The 16827-nt window shown below is 43.7% G+C and overlaps 1 pseudogene; it reads left to right on the top strand.

Annotated features, from left to right (window-relative positions):
* Nucleotides 1–7988: 7988 nt before the first annotated feature.
* LOC126282602 (5S ribosomal RNA) lies at nt 7989–8106 on the top strand (annotated as a pseudogene).
* Nucleotides 8107–16827: the final 8721 nt, after the last annotated feature.

Genomic DNA, 16827 nt, shown 5'->3' with positions numbered 1-16827 from the left:
ACAATTAAAACAAGCCATTACTCTGCTGATCAGTCCTGTTTGTAAGATCGGACATCTCGCGTTTCTGCTTCAATTAAGCCCAACAATCATGAATATGTTTAAGTACAGTTCATGGTTCATTGTACAAAAATTAGGAGAGACAGAGACGGCCGCAGTTCTGTGTGTGATTTGATTATCACTTGCTGGCGTGGCGCGTGTGCACAAGTGTTTACCTTGCATTGGCGGTGGCAGTGGCGGCTGTTGGTGCGAGCAGAGAATCTATTATAAACCTCTCTCGACTGTTAAACACCAGTCTGATACATTTCCTACATCTTCGGTGAAGCTGAGACTCCTATTTATTCCCTAGCTAAGTTAATTGCTATGGTACACATTATGTGGCTGGAATAACACGTACATTGTTGCCCTCAAATCGCTTGCAAGCGCTAGCTGTCAGTGCTTGGTGCAATTCTCTGTACTAGAAGACTTTTCAGCTTAACACATTATGAGTTAAGACGAGCCTGTGAACAAGTGTTTACGTAATGACTCCCACAATCATCTCAATATGGCGTGAGTCGCCTTACTCAAGCACTCGACGACTTTCTGCAAGAAAAGAGGCTCATAACTCTGTCTGTAATTTGCCTATATCAAAGTTGGTAGCCATGTGTTTTCGTTCTGGCCAATCAGGGCATTGGTACTTCTTGTATCTCCACCCACTACAGTTTTTTGCAGCTTATCACAGTCGTTGTATCTTTCATAGGGCAGAGTTTAACTACCACTATATAATACGGAGATAAACAGCAATTTCCTTCATGCAAGTTTTAATGCAGTTGGCTATAGCGAGTCACCAGTGTTTTGAGTTAGCTTTCTCTGGACATTTAGCTAGCATTTCTCGCTGTGTTCCTGTGGAAAGGCTTTCTGACTGGTCGTCATTAAAAGCAGGGACAAGGGGTGGCTTTTACCGATGGCCTTTGCAGTGGCTCGGGCACCTCGCTGTATCTGCTAGATGTCGCACTGTTGGTTTCAGCCTGGTATGGAACACCCATGACATCATAAAATCCTCCTTCCGTCAGAACTGCATATTGTAGCTCGGGTTTGGAAATTTACTTCCATGCAATTACTAGTATGAGTGTTAGTGGTTTATAATCACGAGATAATGGTTTATTTATCGGATATGTAAATTAATAAAATTTGCATTGTTTCAAATAACTATATTGTGTGACATATCGAGTTAACCGGAATTTTTTGAGGAATTGAATGTATGGCGTGTTATTTTATTGAAACCTTACAACATGTCTATCTGTTATACAATTCATGATTCGAAAAACTAAAATTATGGTAACAGCAATCATTAGAAGGAGACAAGAAACACAAAAAGGTACATTGACAATAAAGCTTAGGATCAAATGCCTAAATTCAACTTTTTTGCTAGTAACATCATATCTGAAGAGGATGAAGATACAAAAATTTAAAATTAACCTTTGTTTTGAGTCATCAATCTTTTGACCGGTTTGATGTGGCCTGCAACGAATTACACCCCTTCATGTCAGAGTAGCATTTGGGACATAAGTCCTCAATTACTTGCTGGATGTATTGCAGCCACTGTTTTCTTCTACGGTCTTTATCCTATACAGCTTCCTCTAGCACCGTGGAAGCTGTCTCCTGATTTCTTAACAGATGTCCTATCACCCTGTCGCTTTTTCTTGTCAGTGTTCTGCACATATTTCTTTCCTTGCAGATTATATAAAAGAAAATAGGGACCAATTGCCACAATGCTCGAAGGGGATGCCAGAAAAGGGTTGAAAATAAAATTCAGTGAATTGATGGGATCCCACACCTTGTTGTACAGAGGATAATGTTGGATACCAAGGTAGGAGCGTCTTAAGCTACTGGAAATATCTGAAATAGAGTTCTTCACATTCGTCAAGTACCGCAGCAGAGAAATCAAAAACATTTATATATTAGTAGAATTATGTGTGAAATACACAATAGAGAAAGCAACAAAAATGACATGGAAGAAACATACTATGCATCTTTCGCAGATCAGAAATCCAAAGGAATCTTTACATTACATTGATCAGAGTGACGAATGTGCACAAGCTCGAGAAACCTACATAGACTCATGCGGTAGTGGTCAGTGGTACTTAGCCACCAACGCATGTCGCATGTGGTCGTCGAAATCAGTTCGTCGGTTTAGTCACGAAAATCTAACAGTCAGAGTTACTTTCCCATTTATACACTCCTGGAAATGGAAAAAAGAACACATTGACACCGGTGTGTCAGACCCACCATACTTGCTCCGGACACTGCGAGAGGGCTGTACAAGCAATGATCACACGCACGGCACAGCGGACACACCAGGAACCGCGGTGTTGGCGGTCGAATGGTGCTAGCTGCGCAGCATTTGTGCACCGCCGCCGTCAGTGTCAGCCAGTTTGCCGTGGCATACGGAGCTCCATCGCAGTCTTTAACACTGGCAGCATGCCGCGACAGCGTGGACGTGAACCGTATGTGCAGTTGGCGGACTTTGAGCGAGGGCGTATAGTGGGCATGCGGGAGGCCGGGTGGACGTACCACCGAATTGCTCAACACGTGGGGCGTGAGGTCTCCACAGTACATGGTTGTTGTCGCCAGTGGTCGGCGGAAGGTGCACGTGCCCGTCGACCTGGGACCGGACCGCAGCGACGCACGGATGCACGCCAAGACCGTAGGATCCTACGCAGTGCCGTAGGGGACCGCACCGCCACTTCCCAGCAAATTAGGGACACTGTTGCTCCTGGGGTATCGGCGAGGACCATTCGCAACCGTCTCCATGAAGCTGGGCTACGGTCCCACACACCGTTAGGCCGTCTTCCGCTCACGCCCCAACATCGTGCAGCCCGCCTCCAGTGGTGTCGCGACAGGCGTGAATGGAGGGACGAATGGAGACGTGTCGTCTTCAGCGATGAGAGTCGCTTCTGCCTTGGTGCCAATGATGGTCGTATGCGTGTTTGGCGCCGTGCAGGTGAGCGCCACAATCAGGACTGAATACGACCGAGGCACACAGGGCCAACACCCGGCATCATGGTGTGGGGAGCGATCTCCTACACTGGCCGTACACCTCTGGTGATCGTCGAGGGGACACTGAATAGTGCACGGTACATCCAAACCGTCATCGAACCCATCGTTCTACCATTCCTAGACCGGCAAGGGAACTTGCTGTTCCAACAGGACAATGCACGTCCGCATGTATCCCGTGCCACCCAACGTGCTCTAGAAGGTGTAAGTCAACTACCCTGGCCAGCAAGATCTCCGGATCTGTCCCCCATTGAGCATGTTTGGGACTGAATGAAGCGTCGTCTCACGCGGTCTGCATGTCCAGCACGAACGCTGGTCCAACTGAGGTGCCAGGTGGAAATGGCATGGCAAGCCGTTCCACAGGACTACATCCAGCATCTCTACGATCGTCTCCATGGGAGAATAGCAGCCTGCATTGCTGCGAAAGGTGGATCTACACTGTACTAGTGCCGACATTGTGCATGCTCTGTTGCCTGTGTCTATGTGCCTGTGGTTCTGTCAGTGTGATCATGTGATGTATCTGACCCCAGGAATGTGTCAATAAAGTTTCCCATTCCTGGGACAATGAATTCACGGGGTCAATGAAGTTAAGGAATTCTGCTACCTAGGCAGTAAAATAACCAATGACGGACGGAGCAAGGAGGACATCAAAAGCAGACTCGCTATGGCAAAAAAGGCATTTCTGGCCAAGAGAAGTCTACTAATATGAAATACCGGCCTTAATTTGAGGAAAAAATTTCTGAGGACGTACGTCTGGAGTACAGCATTGTATGGTAGTGAAACATGGACTGAGGGAAAACCGGAACAGAAGAGAATCGAAGCCTTTGAGATGTGGTGCTATAGACGAATGTTGAAAATTAGGTGGACTGATAAGGTAAGGAATGAGGAGGTTCTACGCAGAATCGGAGAGGAAAGGAATATGTGGAAAACACTGATAAGGAGAAGGGACAGGATGATAGGACATCTGCTAAGACATGAGGCAATGACTTCCATGGTACTAGAGGGTGCTGTAGAGGGCAAAAACTGTAGAGGAAGACAGAGATTGGAATACGTCAAGCAAATAATTGAGGACGTTGGTTGCAAGTGCTACTCTGAGATGAAGAGGTTAGCACAGGAAAGGAATTCGTGGCGGGCCGCATCAGACCAGTCAGTAGACTGATGACCAAAAAAAAAGGAAAAGGAGCAATCCGAAGCAAAGTTGTCTGAGGAGAATGTGACGATTTCACAAGCAACGGAAAACACCGTACCCACTGGACACGAAGAAGTGACACAAGTGTTGTGGATCGAGCGCCAACTCCTGCATCACCGGCACCATTTGGTCTCCAATCTTTTATGATTGATATTACGTTGGACGATAAGAAACAGTACGAGAAAAACGACAGTTAGTACAAAAAAGAGGTAAGAGCATTGATCAGCAACCAACAAGACGAGAAGACGGAGGTACGCTTCAAAGAGATAGAGGAAAAATTTTAAAAAAACAGAGAACATGTAGCGAGGGTTAACGAAAACTAGCGGATCACGTAAAACTGTGTGACTAGAAGGTCGTAGAAATCGACAAGAAAATAGGGAAAGAAATCGAGAAGCCAGAGGTCAAAACGACTTAATTAACTGATGAACAAGTAAGTCTATGCGTCAGCAAGTTTGGTGCGTGGCCTCAAGAACTGAAGGACACAAATATGATTTTGGTTTCTTGGAGAGTACCTATTGCAGCCAAATAAAGTGATGGGCAAAGCAGTGGGCCTGAAGTGTGCATAGACACCTGAAACACCGGCGTGTAATGTTTGGCTTTTACAACCATCCCACGTCCTTACGTTTTCGGCAGTTATGACTAGAGGAGTTGTTGCACATCTTAAAACAAAACCCTTACGTATGTTGTATCATTCTTTGTGACCTTACAAGCACACATCTACATACTTTGCCGTGATTTACAACCGAAATTAGGTATCATTTGTTAGGTTGTACATCGTATACATGAATATTTAGAGAACACTGACATTTTCAATTACGTGTGGTAAATAGTTGTTAACGCTTATTGCATGAAAGGTGAAGGATTGTCTTTATTATCAAAGTGGCGTAATGAATTATTGGCTATACTAGTAGAGGTTGGAATGCCTGGGGAAATCAAACGGCAGGCGTAACTCAAGCCCTGGGTGGAAAAGCTCGCACAGGACAAGCTTCACACAGGAAGTGCCAAAATGGCCGGTCCTGGCACATGAGCGCGGAAGCACAATACAGCGGCGGCCGGCCGGTTTTGTAGTGGGGCCAGAAGGATTATTGGATAATACTTCGGAAACTCTGAAAATCTAGGACGCACCAGAGAGGAACGAGGAAGCGTTACCTTGTAAATCGCAGGCTGGGTTTTTTCCAAGGAACCTTACTCTGACCAGCGTACCATTGTATGAGTATAGATATTTCGTCGCAAATTTTCCACGCTGGACAACAAAAGGCTAAAATATGGTTGGTTCGAAAGAATCTGTAGAGATGGAGAATATTCCGTGGTTTCGAGAATATTTTTCGCCTTCTGAGTTACGAGGGAGGGGAGCCGAACTTTTCTGTGAAGCCAGCAGTGGAGGTCTTCCATTTCGAGTACCCGAGTTTGACGGTCGCTCAGTATCAGCTTTTGTTGGTACAGATGGAGTTATTGCCTTCTCTCTCAGGGGATTTTGTAGTTATAACCGTCGGTCACTGTACTGTTGCGAACTTTTACGATTCTGGACTTCGCCTCCAGGTAGTGAGTCGTCGTTGAGTAAGCAGCGTTCAGAGATTGAGAGCACTTCTTCTGCCTGTACTCACTTTGAGATGTTACCTTATATCTCTGCTTGTGGCTAGGAGCTCATGTTTCTCGTCTGTAGAACACAGGAGTAGACAGTATTAGAATATACTTGTCGGCGGACCAACTTATGCCGTCCTAGTGTCTGAGTGAGGTTTCTTTTTTTTTTTAATATTTTGTGGCTGAAGTTCTTCCGTCGTCACAGACGTGTACGAGAATCATCACTCCGACGCACCGGACGCAGTATATAGGGTGATATTGCTAATTGCTTCGGCTTATTAGGGCTATGAGGCTAAACAGCTGTGATCATGTAAATTTCATTTCCACTTAGGTAGCAGACTACTGTAGATCATCTTTGAAAGTAGTGTCTTCTAGTGTTTGGTACGTAGATGGTGTCAGTCGTCTCGCGTTATTTATATTGGATCGCGCAGCCACAAAAAGGGACAGATTTGGGCAATTGATCAATGGTATTAGTTAGGAAATGCATTTGTATCTCTTTATGTCCATTGAACATTGATATATAAACGTTTGCGCTACAAAGGGGTTTTAATCTACAATAAATGTATAAGCGAAAACAGCATTTATCGCCGGCCACGTTGGTCGTGCGGTTCTAGCGCTGCAGTCCGGAACCGCGGGACTGCTACGGTCGCAGGTTCGAATCCTGCCTCGGGCATGGATGTGTGTGATGTTCTTAGGTTAGTTAGGTTGAAGTAGTTCTAAGTTCTAGAGAACTGATGACCTAAGACGTTAAGTTCTATAGTGCTCAGAGCCAGCATTTATCATTTGATTGTTACTAGTTCCCTTAATCATGCACTTACGTTTATGTTGTAATTTATATTTTAAAGAGGAAGAAGGAGATAATCATCATTAACAGATCCTAAGATCTGCATCAGGGGGTATTCCAACAGGGCGAAATCTTCATTTTCGCTTTCAGTATTTCCGTTGCTCACATTCATTTTACACCGACCTGGAGTAGCATCTTGGATTATCAGCGCTATTGGACTGATAAGTAATCGACAGTTTTATGAACTTTGAACTTTCGATATTGCGTTGTGTATTTCGATGACAAATATTGAGCCCTGTGGGTAAAGGTATTACTTCTGCTTGATTTATGCACTGGTATGTAAAATCGATGGACTGATCTAATTGTCGCACGATGTGTCACTGCCAAGTAACATAGGTCATGAGCCTTGGATCATACGTAGAAAGAACTGCTACATTGTGGTACATAAGGAAACTAAAAGAAATAGACAAAGAGACGAACAGAATTCACATTTTCATTTAAAGCCAATAATTACACTGAAGTAACTAAGATTTATTATGGTTGCCTGAACACTACAAGGGGCGAGACTTGGTTCTTAATGGGATGTATGATTACCTCGGGCGGTACTACATGCTCTGCAGCGTGCTACCGTGCTGGCCGCAAGGTTAGTGACTTTTTGTGGAAGAGCGTTACATTGCACCACCAGCGCTGGTGTTAACCGCTTTGTGCTTGTAGATGCATGTAGATATGCTGGAATACATCTTCGCAGTGCTTCTCTCACGTGTTCGATGAGATGTAAGTCTTGGGAACGGGCAAGCCAGTCCATTCGCCGAAAATTACCTCATTCCAAGACCTCCTCCAAGAGCGCAGTTCGGTGCAGTGCCGCGCTGTCTTCCATGTCACCCAACGTGGTCAGAAGCGAATGCGTCTCTGAAAGGACGCACATATGAAAGGAGTAATGTGTCACCACGAAATCGACTGGTGGGCGTGCCGTCTTAAGAGATTCGGAGGTCTGTACGCCCATGAAACTCTATGCCTTCTCACACTGTACCTAGACCACCAAAACGCACATGCTCGACAACGCTGATGCGTGCACTACGTTTTCTCAACTCTTTCCAAATGGAAGTACTCCAGCAAGCAGGACTTTGCAGAGCATGCCTTGCCGTATGTGGTGATCAAGCACTGTTCCGAGAACCCCCTGATTCGCCTTTTTTAATGTACTGAGTACCATTATAAATCTCGGAGACGTCAGCGTAATTATTATCTTTGAATGAAAATGTCATTTTTATTCATCTCCTTATGTATTTCCTTTACTCACCTTCTGTCCTGTTCTGTGGCAGCTCTTTCTATGACTAGTCCACGTTCCATGCACTTGACAAAATCACTTCTCGTGAAAGTTACATTCGTCATTAAGATTGGCACGCCAACGGCCTTGCCGCAGTGGTAACACCGGTTCCCGTCAGATCACCGAAGTTAAGCGCTGTCGGGCTGGGCTAGTACTTGGATGGGTGACCATCCGGTCTGTTGAGCGCTGTTGGCAAGCGGGGCACACTCAGCCCTTGTGAGGCAAAACTGAGGAGCACTTCATTGAGAAGTTGCGGCTCCGGTCTCGGAAACTGACATGCGGCCGGGAGAGCGGTGTGCTGACCACATGCCTCTCCGTATCCGCATCCAGTGACGCCCATGAGCTGAGGATGACACGACGGCCGGTCTGCACCGTTGGGCCTTCATGGCCTCTTCGGGAGGAGTTAAGATTGGCACACCCGGGTAATTACAACACTCATGTCCTGTCATTGTACTAGATGGAATCGAATAAGTTTTAATCACCTTTGATTGTACGAGGGTTGTCCAGAAAGTAATATCCGATCGGTCGCGAAATGGAAACCACTCGGTAAAGCTTTGAACAGATGTGTTGGGCAGTGTCTCTAGTATGCCCGTCGATCATGTCGCGTCGCTCTTTTCAGTTTTGAGTGAACAATGAGCACATAAAGATGCTTAGGGAATAGCGTCCTCGCCAAGTATGAGGGCCTGGTTAGAGATTTCGCCTGTGTCATGCAGCTCACATAATACAACTGTCGACCAGTTCCTTCTTCATGCCAATTCTCTGCCGCACTCTGCAAGGGCAATGGAGACGCTCCTGCAGCGTTTCCGATGAGAAGTGTTTGATCATCCACAATACAGTCCGTAATTGGCTCCCCCTGAGTCTCATCTCATCTCTGCCCACAAGAACCGCTGGTTATGAAGACAAAATTTTTCCACAGACAACGAGCTGCATACCAGGGCAGATAACTGGCCGGAAGCACAGGCGACTGCTTTCTATGACGAGGATATTGGAAAGTTTATGCAAAACTACGACAACACTCCAAGGTGGAGTGGCGACTGTGTAAAGAAGTAGGTGGAAGTTGTACCTAACTGTTACAAATAAAACGTTTCTGGCGTTCACTGTGGTTTCCATTCCGTGACCGATCGGAACTAAATTTCTGGACAGACACCATATTCATATAATTATATAGTTCTGTCAATACATGAACTCTTACGGGACTTTGTAAGAATGTCTTCCACGAGTAATAAGTGTGTTGGGTAGGGACACTACGAATGTAGTGTGTGTACATACAAGGTAAGAATGTGGGTCTCGCGGGAGGGGTGCGCGAGATAGTCCCTGCAGTTGCTCTATCCTCTGCGCTCTCGGTGGCTCAGATGGAGCCGGCACGGTAGCTCAGCGTGTTCGGTCAGAGGGTTAGCTGCCCTCTGCAAAACAAAACAAAAAAAACCTTAGTTAATCGATCAACATAGAACTTAAAATGGATGTCTGACGACGTCAGTCCCGAGCAGACGCAACGAACGAAAGCGAGCAAAATGACTGATAGAGTGTCTGCCATGTATGCAGAAGATCCCGGGTTCGAGTCCCGGTCGGGGTACTCATTGTAACCTGTCCCCGTTGATATATACCAACGCCCATCAGCAGCTGAAGTTATTAACATATAATTCTAATCTCGTATATAATGGTCCTCAGTTTAATTTTCTTTGCTGTTTCGGCATATACACGAACTTCCTCTTTTGCAACGTGGAGCTGGAATCAGTCCACACAAATACAGCTCACCGCCTCTCTCACGCAGAGCCCAGCGCAGATGGTTTGTTTCCCATTACAAATAAAATAATTTGTTAAACTGAAATTTTCTTGCTCACTCTACAGAGCGGACCCTAATTAGTCTATTGAGATGTTCCTTTTATCAATGTGCATTCACAGGGACAGTAAAACACGAAGAGTAACCAGTACTCAAGCAGCGACAACACCGCCCTGTCCCGTGCTGACTGCTACGGCATGGAGAAACGCTGCCCAGTCGCTGCTAGAGTACTCATTGTTCTTCAAGTTTTTCTCTTCTTGTTGATACATATCGATAAAACGAATAACTCAGTACATTAATTTGGGGCCGCTCTGACGACAGGCCACGTAAAATTCCGCTTTCAACATCATTTTCTTTCGAATGGAAAACAAACTGACTCTTTCCGTCGTCAGTGGGCTTCCTGTGAAAGATGTGCAGAGCAGGATCTGTTTGGGCTGACTCCATACACATGTTCCGGAATCGCAATTGAAAATATCTGCCAAAACATCCGAGAAAATGCTCCTTATGACCCGTAGGAGAGACACCAAGAACAAAATGACTTCAAAAGAACCCGTCTGGGAATCTGCCTGTCATCGGGTGAATGAGCAGCTGAAACGAATTTCTTCAGTAGAAGACGAATCAAAGACGAGATAAAACTGTTTTCCACAGCTTGAGTGTTCCTTCGAACTGTTTTCGGCATAAACAGCAGGGCAGCACGGCCTGATTTTGCCGGCGTGGGACTGCGCCCTTGTAACTCTGCGTTCGCCAGCCTGCGCCCAAAGAGCGGGGGAGATTAAACTCGTGTTTAGCGCGGCAGCTGCGCAGCTGGGCCGGCTCCCAGGCGGCCCACGGCCGGAACTTGTGCGACGAGGTTCCGGCACGCGTCGCGACGCTCGTTTGTCTCCCGTCCGGCCGCCTCTCACGCCGTAAACAGCTCCTTCCGCAGCCCGCCGTCCACACGCAACACACTGCTACAGCAGACCTCGAGACAGAATTTGAGATACCCGATGAACTGAAAATTACACGTACCATTTTCTAAGGTCTACAAGACGTACTTTTGTCCTTCGAAAAATTGCCTCCAAAATTAATGTGTATTTTTAATAGAATTTAATATAAAAATGTATAGTGTTTGATTTAAAATTCCGGCCAGTCTTAAAATGGCCATATATTCGATGCCACGGGAAAACTTTCACTATCTGGCAACATTGGATACAACTGAGAACTGCAATGCACCGATGAGGTGCTGGAATTCAGAAGCTTGTTAACACTGTTTCCCTTCCGCCCTGCCATCACAAACGCAGAACACTGTCTAGCGTACGGTGAGTCATCTGCAGTCTAAGGTGTCTGTGGAGTTGAAACTGATTTGTGTTATCGATAACTGTATAGTGTATTTGTGATTAACTGTTCCCGTAATGGAAAAAATAAATCGTATTCACACGAGGCGAGCTGTAAATTGAAACTAATAGCATGTGCAGAAGAACATGGAAACAGAACAGCTGAGTGGCATTTCAGCGCTCCACCAACAGAAAAAAAATCATTTGCGATTTGCGGGCTACGGGTTCAAGGACACCATCAAAAGGTATTCGAATTAATAGAAAAATGATTTAAATACACGCTCGTAGGCTAGCACTGCATTGGAACTTAACCGACTCTAAGGGCAGATCTGGTTGGTGCTACAGGTTTATGATGGGCCATGGACTTAATACGCTAATCACAACGAAATTATCTCAGAAAATGCAACAACAGTATGAAGAGAAAATATTGTCTTCTCATCGCTTTATTATTCGTCATCCAAAGAAAACCAATGTGGAACTAAGTCAGAACTGTTGCCATGCAAGGTACTAAAACTGCAACTATAAAAACAAGCGGACATGAAAAAAGTGCACTACACTGTTCTTCTTTCATGCTGTATTCAATCCAATGATGATTTTCAATCGCAATACAATACCAGACCTTCTGAAATACTGCCAGGTGTTGCTAGTCATGTACATGATAAGGATTGGATGCACGAGGCTGGTATGAAATTATGGATTAGCGGAGTGTGGGAGAGAAGGAAAGGTGCTTTATTGAAGAAGAGTTCTCTTCTTGTATTCGGTCAGTTCTACATCATTTGAAAAGCTCTGTGAAAGAGAAATGGAGACACAGATATACAGAACTTGCTGTTGTTCTGGGGAGACTATTACTTCACAATGACAACCTCTTGATGTTTCGTTAAAGTAAGCATTTAAAGCATTTATGAGAGAGGAATGGAACAAGTGCATGGTGGATGAAAGCTAACATCAACTCACACCGAAAGTAGATTCTAAACGACCTACAATCAAACAGTGGTGGTCTAAAGTGAGGGAAGATATTACTGTCTAATCTTTCAAGTAGTGGGGCATATGAAACACTCTCGATGGCACTGAAGACCATCTTATACATGATGAGGACAACGATGACGCCGCAGAGGAGGAAGAAGAAGAAGAAGAAGAAGAAGAAGAAAGATCAGACGACAATTTTCAGGAATTTTGAAGGTCAGTTCTGTTTTATGTACCAAGATTTTTTAAAATGTGGCATTGAAATCTAATATTAAAAATGGTAAAAAATTTTTTTTAATTGCTCGAAAATTAAGGTCCGCAGCCTCTTATAATCCGTAAAATACGGTATAAAAGGATTCATTATTCGTGGCACAAACATGATGCCTTTACCATACTCATTTACATGTATGAAAGGATTTATTATAGAGAAATGTCGGCTATTATAGACCACATGAGCAAACACTAGCAAAGGTCTTTTTTTTTATTTGAAATGAGATATAACTGCATAACACCTTTATATGAACATTTCTTTCATATTAGTCCTATCTTAAAGGTTCGCTCACATAAACATTCGACATATATGCTGAACACACCTCCTCCTCACCCTCACTCTGTCTTCCTCATCCTCCTATCTGTTTGTCTCTTCCTGTGTACTATTTCTGTCTCTTCACCTATTCCACTGTGCCTTACTGCCCATTTCCTCCACCCCATCTCTGTGATCGTATCTTTCTCCCCTTCTCTATGGGTGTATCCTCGTGCCCCCCTCTCTCTTTCCATCTTTGTCTCTCCTTCCTTTTCCACCTGCCCCCCCCCCCACCCCACTACAACTTCCACCTGCCACATTCATCTCCCTCTCTTCTCTTGGTCTGCCCATCCTCTCCTCTATCCATCTCTAATTGTCTGTAGCCATGCTTATCGGCATGTGTAGCCCCTGAGTTCATTTCAATAGAGCAGGTTGATACTTCTCCCACAACACACTTAGAACTCAGGCAGAAAGCATATCAGGGCCTTGAAAATAATTTTTTGCCCCTGAGGTACATGCTGCCTTGCAAAGCAGGGCGATAAAGAAGGCCAATACAGTTCCAACACAGCACACTTATCATTTAGCACATGTGTCAGACTTGGAATTTAGTTTCTTGCCCCTGACACGTAGGCTGCCCTTCATATGAAGTTGATTTGGTAGGATGAAACTGTCTCACACAACATCCCTGCTGTGTCTGACAGCCTATTTTTCAGGGGCTTGGTAAAACAAGATTATGCTTGTGCCTCTGCTCCTATTGAAGATAGCAGGTTATAAACCACACACTCCTGATACTTGTCACGCCTGCTGCTACTGTGCCTCATTTGGTTGAAGTCGATACAGGGGTTTGGAAGGAGACCCTCAAGATGCTGTATATAACACATACTGGTAAAATTATTTCTGACCAAACTGACACACAGCGAGGAAAGGTGTTCTAACACAATTAGAGATGTTAATGAAAGTGTCTGGTAGTATGGGGCTTACAGCAAAATACAGGTTTTTAAACAAAAATCTTGGGTTCTCTGGTTGACAGTCAAATATAATACATTGAGATATCAGAAGAACGATATAAAAATTAAGTAAAATTTCCAAACAGAAACGAAATTTGTACTATGGAAAGTAAAATCTTGGCTCTTTCTCATAATACGAGTTATATAAACAAAACTTGTGTAATTTTAAGAGTTAAAAGTAAAATATTAGGTTGGAGCAAAAGTTTATAGCGTTTTTCCATAGGCTTAATGACCGCAACAGATACGCATAACAGAATTTTTAGTCGTGAAAAATATATTCTCTTTCACTATTTACCACAGGCTGCCTACGTTGGGGTAAGTTTTCAATCCGGCAGCTGGAGAAATCATTTGGTTCTAAAGCGAAGAACTCATTGGGTCATGTTGGGAGAGCATTATCATCTCGAAAAGAAGTTCCGTGAAGGTTGTTCGATAGCGGAAAAAGTCAAAAATTATGGGTCTAAGATCTGGTGAATAAGGTGGTCTGGAATCACTTCCCACAAAGCACCTGCACGGTGCTGTTTGTCAGTCTAGCAGAATGCTGGTGGGTGTTATGGTGGAGCAGCATGACTCCATGCAGTCTTCTTGATCCTTGTTCTTGGATTGCTTCTGCAAGACGTCTCAGTGGTTTACAATACATGTCAGCAGTGATGGGTACACGGCGTGGAAGCAATCTATTGTACACTACACCATCGCTCTGCCACCAGGTGCTTAATACTTTCTTTTGTGGATGCTTACAGGTAGTTGTATGAGGAGTTGTTACATTGTTTGGGCTCGACCATTCCTTTCTTTTCCTTATGTTAGCATGAAGTCGCCATTTCTTGTCTCCAGTAAGGAATTTCGGTGTTGTTCACGGACCATTTGATGACGAGCAAGCAGAAATGCGCGTTAGGCCACCTACTGATTTTTGTGAATTTGTCTTAGAGCATGCGTTAAACAAACCGATTTTTGAACATTCCCCAATGCAAGCAAACGTCAGACGATGGAGGAATGATCACATTTCATCGCATTTGCCAGTTCTGGAGTACACTGACATGGATTATTGTTGATTAATGCGCTTAACGAACTTCAACAAACACTGAACGTTTTTCTAAAAGTGGAGAGTCATTAATGTCAAAACGATCCTTCTTAAAACGAGAACACCATTTTCTTTCCGTGTTCTGTGCTATGATATTATTCCCATGCACGTCAAAAATGTTTCTGGCTGCCTCTGCTGCTGTCACTCCTCTACTGAACTCAGAGAGAAGATTACGTAGAAAATGTTCCTATTTCTCCACTTGCCACTCAATTTTCTAGTCTCCACATCTCCACTCACTATCTCCAAACGACATAATGACAATATGTAAACTCAAGTAACAATGAACTAGAAATAAAAAATTACAATCGATAAATAAATCCATAGCAATCTGCATATTCTGCTTTCACTGTAATCGCACAAAGTTTATGTGCCCAGCCTTCACATCTTACACATTGGATCCATTTTTGTTCAAACAAGACCCCGCAAACAACATAAGTTTGAGAAACTCCATCTCAGGTCCCGCAGATGTCGACTGATTCCCTGCAAACGATTCTGATCTACTTTGCGGTGTAAGGATATTAAAACGATCGACAGCAGCCCTTTTGGTCACTCTAACAATAGCATTGTGGCCCAAAAACAAAAAAAAAACATATGTCTCCTACCACACGAATGGCATTGCGCATTATAACGTGGCGGAAGCAGAAATCAGTATCAGAATGTGGGATTTCATTATTGGACTGTGCCGCTGATCCCGGCGGAGGTTTGAGTCCTCCCTCGGGCATGGGTGTGCGTGCTTGTCCTTAGGATAATTTATGTTAAGTAGTGTGTAAGCTTAGGGACTGATGAGCTTAGCAGTTAAGTCCCATAAGATTTCACACACATTTGAACATTTTTGATTTCATTTTTACAAAACAAAAAAATGTGTACATCACACTGCCTTAATATTCATACTGTCAAATTAATATAGCCTCTTACCTACAACAGTAAAAACCTATGGCAAAATATCCCTGCAAAAATAATTAGCTACAGGCCCCACACATTAGGTGACCCCATCTCTGCTTGTAAAAAAAAAAAAAAAAAAAATATCGGTCGAATTAGATATGAATGATGCTTTATCGACGGTCTATTGGATATATGGTGATGTCCCAATCTACAATGAACAGTAAAAATTGTAGCTAATTTTTAAAAGTGCGCGCTGGCCACACCATACATTATGTGTCGGAAGTTGGCAAAACTGAAAAACTTGCAGGGAAATTCCCTAATGTTGTCCGGGCTATCTGCAGTAGCCCGATTAATTAGAGTAGCATTCTATTGTTTACCAACAAAAGAGTAATTAATGGATACCGTATTTATTTGTGTAATTCTACTAACACAGCTTTTCGCTCCTTCCACAATGTACTTACTTTTCTCAGAGTGCTTATCATAAGAATCATGTAAAGTGAAGATTAGTTTCTTGTTAGTAGACTGTTGCTGTAAACGTGTTGTAGTTTCGCGATTCCTGCTTTTCTTGCGTGTCGTTGTTTCTTTTCACGTCCTGGAAACTTATAGGGTACTCTGCTGTTTAACAACAGTAGAAAGGGTGTTGTGTGCTGTCCTTAGGTTAGTTAGGTATAAGTAGTTCTAAGTTCTAGGCGACTGATGACCATAGATGTTAAGTCCCATAGTGCTCAGAGCCATTTGAACCATTTTTTTGAACAGTAGAAAATCGTGATATACTGTTTCATCCCATGTGTGCATGATTTGCCTACAGGAAAACGAGAAGCTCTGAAGAATAGTATAAGCTCATTTGTTTTGTTTATACATCTTAACAGGAAAAAAAGAAGAAAGCGGATATTTCGCGTGTCTCATGCGACCTTGTGTGCTGCAGAAACTGAGATAAATGTAGATGAGTTCTTTGCGTTTGTTGTGATTGTGTGTGTGTTGTGTGTTTATGTCTGTGTGTGTGTGTGTGTGTGTGTGTGTGTGTGTGTGTGTGTGTGTGTGTGTGTGTTATTACGGGAGGCGTTACAGTCATGGATAAGAGCAATAGGGAAATAGAAGAGACTTAGAAACATCCTGTGTTTTCTCAGAGCGGATGTTTGTTAGGTCTTTCTCCCTGCATTATACGCTTTCTTTCAGGAAGTTCTTGGTGCAACTCAAAAAGTTTGGGAAAATGTGTTTTGTAGAATAGTGCTGACTATTCATCCATATCTCTCTTTCTTGTTTTACTGCTTTTCGCATGTGCATCTTCTCTTCCAATACGATTTTTTAGTAGAGCCTCTTTGTTTCTCTGTGAGTTTTACAATCAGTTTTAATTTCTTACCCGAGAGAGCTCA

This window comes from Schistocerca gregaria, chromosome 7, assembly GCF_023897955.1.
Source record: "Schistocerca gregaria isolate iqSchGreg1 chromosome 7, iqSchGreg1.2, whole genome shotgun sequence".
Classification (NCBI taxonomy): domain Eukaryota; kingdom Metazoa; phylum Arthropoda; class Insecta; order Orthoptera; family Acrididae; genus Schistocerca; species Schistocerca gregaria.
This window is presented reverse-complemented; position numbering and strand designations above follow the sequence as displayed.